Below are 9790 nucleotides of genomic sequence, written 5' to 3'. Positions count from 1 at the left end.
ATATGAAGGTGACTCCTTTATGCCGGAGGTAGGCCTAGGCATCAAATATCAATTGAGACTCCGATAAATTGATTCAAGCTTTAATTAATGACATTACTCGAGTTGGAGTTAGAATTTTTCAAACTCAATTAGGTCAAATTTTGACTTGGATCAATTTATCATTATCTCTGCACATAATATGAGCGGTTGTCATTGGGTCATAAACCCATTTGACACAAAGGTATTTTCTAAATTCTTTGAATGACACCTTGGGTCAAACCACCTAGGACTTATGCACGCATGGCCTATATCTAGGGAAGCTCTATCTTAAGTTCTTCTAAGATTTGACTTGCTAGACACAAGGTTACCGAGTGGACAACTTGAGTGAGAAGTCTACGCGATCACACAGTAAAAAGATCCGAACACACTGCGCATACGTCAACTCTCTTAAAATTGGAATTTGAAAGAAATTTGCCAGTGCACAAAACATACCTCACGTGTTCTGAATGGAATGTCATCTTACATAAATCAATAACAAATAATTCATACAAAGTAATAGTAAATAAGCAACTTATATCACATAAACATGGTAAACACATAAAGAAGATAAGGTAAAACAAATAGATGTTAGGAAAAATTTACTTATTAACCTAAGTTTGAAATGGTTAGAACCTAATTTCCCCAGTGAACTCGCCAAGATGTTATACCCCATTTTAACATGAGTCAAACCGAGGTACAACATATTGAAAAACTTCTAAATAAATTAAGGAAGTTGCCACCTAATTAATTCTACGGTGAATTAAGACACCTATTATAACCTACGTAATTAAAGAAATTAAAGACTTCATTTTAGGGTCTACAAAACTTAAAATTCAAGGTAAGGATTCTAATTATCCTAAAGGGAAGAGATTAGACACCCTAAAGGATCCGCTAATAACGGTTAACCGGCCAAACTTAGATTAGATAAGAAAACCAAATGTTAAATTAAACCAAATGTTAAATTAAGAAAAGGCATAAACTGGGTACAAAATATATTTATCTTACTATAACATACGCTAGTTAAAAATAAATTAATTAATTAAAACACCATCGCTGTAAAATTTACTTAAAATATTATCAAAATATAAAATCTCTTAACAATGATGCAATTACTTGAAATGGTTTCACAAAAAGGCTTTAAATTATTAATAATTATTATTTTTATTCTAAAATGTGACCCTTTTGCCCCCTTTTTTTTGTCAAATTTTATAAAAATAAGTTCATTACCCTACCCTACATGAATAGATAAAATATATGTTTGTTTAAATATATGATGTCTTTAGAATTTATTCTTTTATTATGATACGGCTAAAATAAATATGATATATATATATATATATATATATTCTTACCATTATAAATCCTAAAAAAGGCTTGCGAAGTGTCATCTTTTATTTGAAATTAATTGAAAAAAAAAAAAAGAAAATTTATTTACCATATCTAAAATTACAAAAACCGATTTTTCAAGTTTAACACAAAACTTATATTTTATTAATCCAATATTACGACTTAGTGGAGAACTAACTTGATTCTAAGAATAGGCTACTGTTTTGTATTAAAAAAAGCATTAAAGGATCCTAACAAACTCGGTCTCTTATCCTAAAATGCATGTTTTAATCTACCAAATTTAACGATATAAATTATATATTGAAACCTAGTGATTATGCAAAGTATAGAATCTAAGAAAAATAGGATTTTATATAATATTTAAAGGTTCATTCAAACAAAAACATACAAAAACCAATTTCAAATAACAATGCGCTAACTGTTTGAGAAACAATAATAATAAGTGTCTCTAAAAGAAGAATATAGCTTATAAAGGGGAATGAGGAGCTAGACTGCTAGACGGAGATACGTAATGCAATTTGCTCGCTTCTCTGATTTGGACAGAGATGGAGTCAAGCCGTGAGACCTCAACACACTCCCGAGTGTACATGTAAAATAAAAAAGATAAGGATTACCAAGTAAATTGGCGCTTAACAAAATTAATACATAAGATTAGCAATTTGAATAAACTCACGTCCAAACAAAAACTCACAAGGGAATATGGATCTTAGAAGGTTAAAATTTATTTCATTAACTAAACAACCAGTGTGTGACCTTATGCAATAGTTTATCTTTGCATAAGAGGGAACAAACTGCAATATTTACATTCATACAATTAATTAAGCTATCACTATATACAATATAATTTTTAATTACCATTTTATACAACACACTTAATTCGAGAGGGGCAAACATTTAAATACATAATAGTAAAACAAAAGGAAGAAGCCCAATGCGCATAACTTATCACTTGTGAACATGAGAAGAAAAGTAAGTATTGAATTAACAACTTTGATTCTACTTATATGCAAGCTACTTGAAGAGTAAGAAGATTAAACAACAAGCCTTGGTTCCCACAATTTTTACACATCTTCTATATTATTAAAAAAAGGTCACACATTATCAGAAAGAAATAGTCTTAGCACGTTTTAAGAATCTAACACGATCGAAATTGGACTACAACTTTTGTCCCCTTTTTTTCCTTATATAACTAAAGCTTTGATTAAATACTATTGCAGAAAATATTACCAAAATTATCCCAGCAACACCGTTTCCAATAAAACTTTAATACAAAGTGATTCTAAAGCTCCAAATAGTTACCTAGTTAAAGCATGTAGTCCCATTTTTGCACTCACGGTAAACTCACCTATGTTTTTAAGATACTAAGGAAGAGGTCACAAAGTTTTAACTCTTAAAATAGCAGATATACAAAGCATTGACAGACCACTTTTATTTATATAGGAAAAGTATGAGTTAAACCAAATTTCATGTTCGCTATGAAAGGAAATGAGGAAACCACAGTGTTAAATCGAGTCAAGCTTAAAATAAAAGAAAAGAAGATTCAATCAAACCATCACACTATAAATGGCTAAATGAATTCATTAAACTAATGCTGATTCTAGAAAGAAAAAAAAAAAAGAATGGGTCATGATGCTTAAACACTATCTAAACTGAGACGTTATTCGAAAAACATGTGTATATTTTGTGAATTTGGGCAAACTTACTAATGAGTTCGAATTTTAGCAACATATTCAAGATCCCGCTTAGTCCCCTTTTTATATTATGTACTGGACAACAGTTATGGGAATAAGTTTCAAGTCTAAGCTAACATTTAAACGAATGATGCAAACATGGCGTAATTACTACTGACTAATCTTATGGTTGTAGCTCAACTATTATCGATCAACACCACTTTTTTAAGACAAATAGATATAATCAGACCTTAATAAATTTGAGATGACAAAGGAACACTAGAACGCAACCAGTAGTTTAGAAGAACTCATGAGGAGCCTTATTTGTCAAACTAAAGAACTTTAACATTTAAGAAGAGAAAACTAGTTCTTAATTTTAAATACGAAGCCAACAAATTTAAAACACAAAATCAAACCGATTCTTACGAGACATACAAGGATGATAATTTACATTACTGCAAGAAAACTCATTATAGGCATCTATTAGTTATAAAGAAATCGTACAGATTCTTGCGAGTATCTGGACAACATCAGAATGACCTACGTTACTGCAATTATTATCTAAAAGTTCAATATACTACATGTGCATGAAACAACATACACTACACTTGACTAGGGAGTAGAAATGTAGAAATCACAAAGGTGAAAAAGGTATGACAAGAAAAAGTGGAGGAGAGTTAAATGCTGAAATGGAAACACATACCATTATTGCCTAGAAGAGTATTTTTAATAATATTGCACATGAATTGACAGTGGATGCCATAACTATCTGTTTAGTCTTTAACAAGAATTTGAACTTAGTTAAGAGCCTAAGATGATTAGGAAAGGAGCTTTATATATACTAATAGGGAGATCATCAGGCGAAAATAATTTCAAAGTTTTAAAACGGCATAGTGTCCTTCTTTAAGTTCGGAAGCTGAAAATGATAAAAAATGCACAGTGAACCAGGGAGATAATAAGGTAGTTGCCGTCATGACTAGTCTTCCACAAATTCACAACGGACAACCAAACATACTTAGTGTTGACACCTAATTTTTGCCCTCCACGACTAAATTTAATCTTGAGTTTCTTTGATTTTTAATAAAATTAATATATTTATTTCATCCTAATAAAAGCTTTCCAAACTATCCTTGTACGTAATTTTGTCATTTTAAGTAGCGATTATATACTATCATGTTTAATTATACGAGATTATATAATTTGATTACTTAAACATTTATTCTATGGAATATCAGATCTTAATCATAGCTTATCTTGAAAATAAATTCAAATGGTTGAAATCTTGATTTAAATATAATTTATTCTCAAATTTAATTTATTTGGATAAATATGTGTTTGATTTTATTAAATCAAGAAGCTCGGGATTAAAGTAGGAATTATTTCTTATCAAATTTCAATTCAATTTAACCAATCTATTAAATTTGATCATAACTGAAACTAAATTGACCACAATCGCAATGCAATTGGCCAATTAACTTTCAATTTGGTCAAAATTTAAATAGAAAGGGCTAAATTCTAATTGAAGTTATTTTCTAAATGATCCTAATTTTTAGCCAATTCCCTAATCAACATCAGTGGCCCAACATAACAAACAACACCAATCCCCCATCACCGCCCCAACTCACTTATCCATTACTCGGCCCAAGTCCTTCATTCAATAAGCAATAGCAGCCAAACACCCACAGCAACAATACGCGTAAAAAATTACAGCCGACAATAATTCTTACCTGACCTAAACTGAAAAATCCACAGAAAAAATATGCGATCCAACCCTAGAGAAAACAACAACATCATCGACAACAACTCCGAACAACCCGCTACCCAAAATCGTCAAAATCCAACATCAACATCAACGTTAACAGCAACAACGATACCTGAATTCAGTAACCCAACTCCAATCCATGCCCGATTCTGACGACCAGCAAAAACCCAACAACCCAACCCATCAACTACCTTCATCTCATCCAAACGACACCACATCAATTCGAGGTATGAATTTTTGAGAAGACCTGTATAAAATTTGTTAGTTTTGTACTATCACAGGACGTATTCATCTGAATCCTATTTGTTATGTTAAATCCAGTTTTTCCCCCAAAAGCATCCATGAATCCAACCACTTTCTCGTCCGGGTTCATGAATTCAAGGGAAAAAAGTAAATTTCATATCCCTTTCTGTTCAAATTTTGAAAAAATTTCCTTTTTTTAAAAATTCCCAAATTGCCCTTGAATTTCTTTTTCTACCACATCGTGGGGGCTTCAAAAGGACCCCCTCAATTCCCTTCTATATAAGTTAGATTATTGAGCTAAATTAGGAGAAGTCTGGGAAGGGAAAAAGAACCCCCGCAATAAATCTTGAAATTCTTAAAAATTTCGAGTAAGAAATATTTCAATTGAAATTTTTCTTAGTTTTTCTTTAAGGTTTTTATCTTTCGGTGGTGGCGAAGAAACTCCTTCGATGGCTCGAATCCTGTTTTGCTGCTCCAAAATAGGCAACACTTTCCCTTTTTAGTCTCAACATTCTTTTCTTAGTCGTTTGATAGTCGTATTAGTGTTTATAATAGTGTGCTAGGATTGACTATTGTAGATGGCTTTGATGGAGGTAGGGTTCGTTTACGATGGTTGTTATTTAAATTAATATGCTTGCTGCCATTGTTTTATAACATTAGTAACATGTTTTTTTTTTATCGTAGTTCATTATATTCATTACTTTATCTATGTACTATTGCATCTTTTAGCTTATTATCTGTTATTCAGCTTAAATAATTTTTTGTGTGCTGTTTTCTTTTACATACATATGATACTCACTCATTTAGTCATCTTTAACTCATGATTTCGGCCCAAAAGCCCTCTATTGCATTTTTTTTTTGTGTGTGTTTGAATCTTGTTCGTCGTAAGTTTAAGCTTGTTGTTTCTAATTTAAAGTCCTTTCTCGGTAGCTGTTCGGACTGTTTTGTTCTTTCCGAGTGTGTTAGAGCCTCTCTCGATTTTTCTATGCTTACCATGTAAATAAGAATGACAGAGTAGGTTTATAGAATAGAGGTATTTCGTTCAAAGACTTCTCTATGACCTTCTTGATGTGTGAGGTTCTTTATGTACCTGCACAAGAGAGGAAGAGAATGAAATAAGTCCTATTGGCTAGAGTTTATCTCTTGAAAATATCACTCTGCCCTTTAGCCTTGAATTAAAGCTACTGCTTTTTTGATACAGAGGGGATGTCATATTGACATTTAAGAGATCCTTAAACTTGTTAAAGAAAGGATTGAAAAGGTCTTGTGAATGTTCAAAATATACCTATCTGTTTTGATAGTTTCGTTATTGGGTAAAATTGTTTGGGCATGTCAGTGTGACTTCATTTTAAATTAGTTTTACAAGGCTAAGTATTTTGTTTCTACGGTATCTTGGTTCTCCTTAGTTCATAGTACTAAGAAAGGGCTAATGAAGCCGTGAGGGAAAGGCAATGTGTCTTATTTTTCTTCTTATTTAGATTAATAAAATTGAGTCAAACTTCTCCTTGTATATTCATTGAAGTCATATTTATGTATTGAAGAAATATATGTTTGTTTAATCCAATCCATTATCCTTTGGGGTTGGGAGAAAGCTTGCTTTGCTTACTTTCATGTAAGGATGCCTTAATCATACACCAATTGAGAGAGGAATTGATGCAAGCCAAGTAAGAAATTGATCAATTTGGACGATTGCATCTAGGGCATCGCTATTCAAAAACTGCTTGATCATCAACGGATGTCTCCAATGACAAGAAGTGGACAAATCTAAGAGGATAAAGGCCGATACAAGAGCATTCAGGAACTAGTATTTCCTATCCCCTATGTGGGACATTGTTCTTTTTCTCATGTTAATTTCCCTTTCCCTAAAGATTGTATCCCTTTTGTGCAAATTTTGTAGGCATTTATGCCATTTATGTACACCTATGAAGGTTTTTGGGGGATAATGGATTGGTTTTAAAAAACATATACTTTCTTCAAATACGTTAGGCCAACCCCTGGCTCAAAAGGGTCACCCAATTAGGATGCACGTTTATTACAATATGCTTTTTTAAATAACTGTTTATGTGTTATACATGCTATGTTGATTTGAATCAAAGGAAAATTGATCCAATTTTCCATAGAGCATCTCTAGGCAGAAATATACCCCAATATACAAAAACCCGACCAAACATACTCCAAGTTTCCCAAGTTTCTCAGAAAAGTCCGCAGTCATTCTTAAAATTTCCAAAATGATTGCTACCATTTTATGAAAGTTGACTTTAGAATTAGAAAAGCCATTATAGTTTCAAACTACGTGGGGCCTGATTTCTCCTTCATGAGATACGTAGGCAATCTTTCGGCCCGGCCTCTATCTTCAAAAACTTTGTTGTCCTCCATTTTCTTGAAAAAAGAGATAAGATTGGAAAGAAGAAAAGTTGAGACTTCCTGATGAATTCCACCTATCCATATCATTGAGCAAAATCCCGTTCTTTGAAATTCTCTAGTCATCATTACTTCATGGATCAATTCGCATAAGATAAGAAACAACTCTATGTGTTTACTTTCTACCTTATCATCTTTTTTTGCTTATTACTAAGGGAATCTAACACGTCAACCTTTGAGTTGTTTTTAATTTGCATGTAATAGAAACTTCTCTGTGTTGGTACAAAATGGCCCTACTTCACCAGATCAAAATGAATAAGAGATCCCCTTCTAGACTATAGCTTTGTTACAGGAAAAGAAAATGACTAGTAGTAAATATGTACTCTACCAATCATTTTTCAAACCTGTAAATGATGGTCTTGAGGACGGAATAAGGAAAAATATGAGGGAAGAATTTTCCAAGACAACCGGGATCATGGAAGATTAATTGGAGGAAATATTATTTGAATTGGACCTCCACTCCACTCATGACTCATCATCTGTCGTATAACAATAACTTAAAACCTTCCATTGTCATGTCATGTCAAGAATCAAAATTAGCAAATCAAGAAAGATAATGATAAATGGGAAACAATAACCCTAGAACAGTCAATAGAAGAGCCAAAGAGTTTGAGAATCAAGAAAGCCTAATATAGAAGAAATTGAGGTGGATAACTAGGAGTACAATGACTAAGAGAATCCGGGTCGATGTCTATCTATAAAAAGAGAGGATAAAGAGTCTTATCAATTATCTTAAAGAAAATTCAGACAGTTGACCATTCTTTCTATCAACGAGTGTTAGTCATCCATAGAGTGCTTATTCTATCCTTTCCTTTTATGTACAAACTATGTTTGACCAGAATTCCCAAGAAAGGGATATGTAGGTGGCCTATGTCGGCTTCGATCAATCCCTTAGAAGAATTTATCCTTTTCTTTTATGTACGAACTACGTTTGACTTGAATTCTCAAGAAAGCGATACGTAGGCGGCCTATGTCAGCTTCGGTCAATCCCTTAGAAGAATTTATCCTTTTCTTTTATGTACAAACTATTTGGAGCTTTAGAATCACTTTGTATTAAAGTTTGATTGGAAACGGTGTTGTTGGGATAATTTTGGTAATATTTTCTGCAAGAGTATTTAATCAAAGCTTTAGTTATGTAAGGAAAAAAGGGGGACAGAAGTTGTAGTCCAATTTCGATAGTGTTAGATTCTTAAAACGTGCTAAGACTTTTTCTTTCTGATAATGTGTGACCTTTTTTTTAATAATATAGCAGATGTGTAAAAATAATGAGAACCAAGGCTTGTTGTTTAATCTTCTTACTCTTCAAGTAGTTTGTATATAAGTAGAACCAAAGTTGTTAATTCAATACTTACTTTTCTTCTCATGTTCACAAGTGATAAGTTATGCGCATTTGGCTTCTTCCTTATGTTTTGCTATTATGTATTTAAATGTTTGTCCCTCTAGAATTAAGTGTGTTGTATAAATTGGTAATTAAAAATTATATTGTATATAGTGATAGCTTAATTAACTGTATGAATGTAAATATTCCAGTTTCTTCCCTCATTTGCAAAAGATAAACTATTGCATAAGGTCACACGCTGGTTGTTTAGTTAATGAAATAAATTTTAACCTTCTAAGATCCATATCCCCTTGAGAGTTTTTATTTGGACATGAGTTTATTCTAATTGCTAATCTCATGTATTAATTTTGTTAAGCGCCAATTTACTTGGTAATCCTTATCTTTTTTATTTTACATTTACACTCGGGAGTGCGTTGAGGTCTCACGGCTTGACTCCATCTCTGTCCAAATCAGAGAAGCGAGCAAAATAACATTACGTATCTCCATCTAGCAGTCTAGCTCCTCATTCCCCTTTATAAGCTCTATTCTTTTTTTAGAGACACTTATTATTATTGTTTATCAAATATTTAGCGCATTGTTATTTGAAATTGGTTTTTGTATGTTTTTTTTTGAATGAACCTTTAAATATTATATAAAATCCTATTTTTCTTAGATTCTATACTTTGCATAATCACTAGGTTTCAGTATATAATTTATATCCTTAAATTTGGTAGATTAAAACATGCCTTTTAGGACAAGCGACCGAGTTTGTTAGAATCCCTTAATGCTTTTTTTAATACAATACAGTAGCCTATTCTTAGAATAAAGTTAGTTCTCCACTAAATAGTAATATTGGATTAATAAAATATAAGTTTTGCGTTAAACTCAAAAAATCGGCTTTTGCTAATTTTAGATATGGTAAATCAATTTTCTTTTGTTTTTGTTTCCAATTAATTTCAAATAAAAGATGACACTTCACAAGCCTTTTTTAGGATTTATAATGGTAAGTAT

At 31.9% G+C, this 9790-nt stretch overlaps 1 long non-coding RNA gene across 1 annotated transcript; it reads left to right on the top strand.

Moving 5' to 3' along the window:
• The first annotated feature begins 4644 nt into the window (after window positions 1–4644).
• Window positions 4645–7089, top strand: LOC124896526. The gene is made up of 2 exons (XR_007052901.1): window positions 4645–5024; window positions 6633–7089. It is a non-coding gene; the product is annotated as an uncharacterized LOC124896526 (long non-coding RNA).
• Window positions 7090–9790: the final 2701 nt, after the last annotated feature.

Source organism: Capsicum annuum, chromosome 3 (assembly GCF_002878395.1).
Source record: "Capsicum annuum cultivar UCD-10X-F1 chromosome 3, UCD10Xv1.1, whole genome shotgun sequence".
In the NCBI taxonomy this organism is placed as follows: domain Eukaryota; kingdom Viridiplantae; phylum Streptophyta; class Magnoliopsida; order Solanales; family Solanaceae; genus Capsicum; species Capsicum annuum.
The sequence above is the reverse complement of the archived record's forward strand: the minus strand, read 5'-3'. Positions and strand labels throughout refer to the sequence as shown.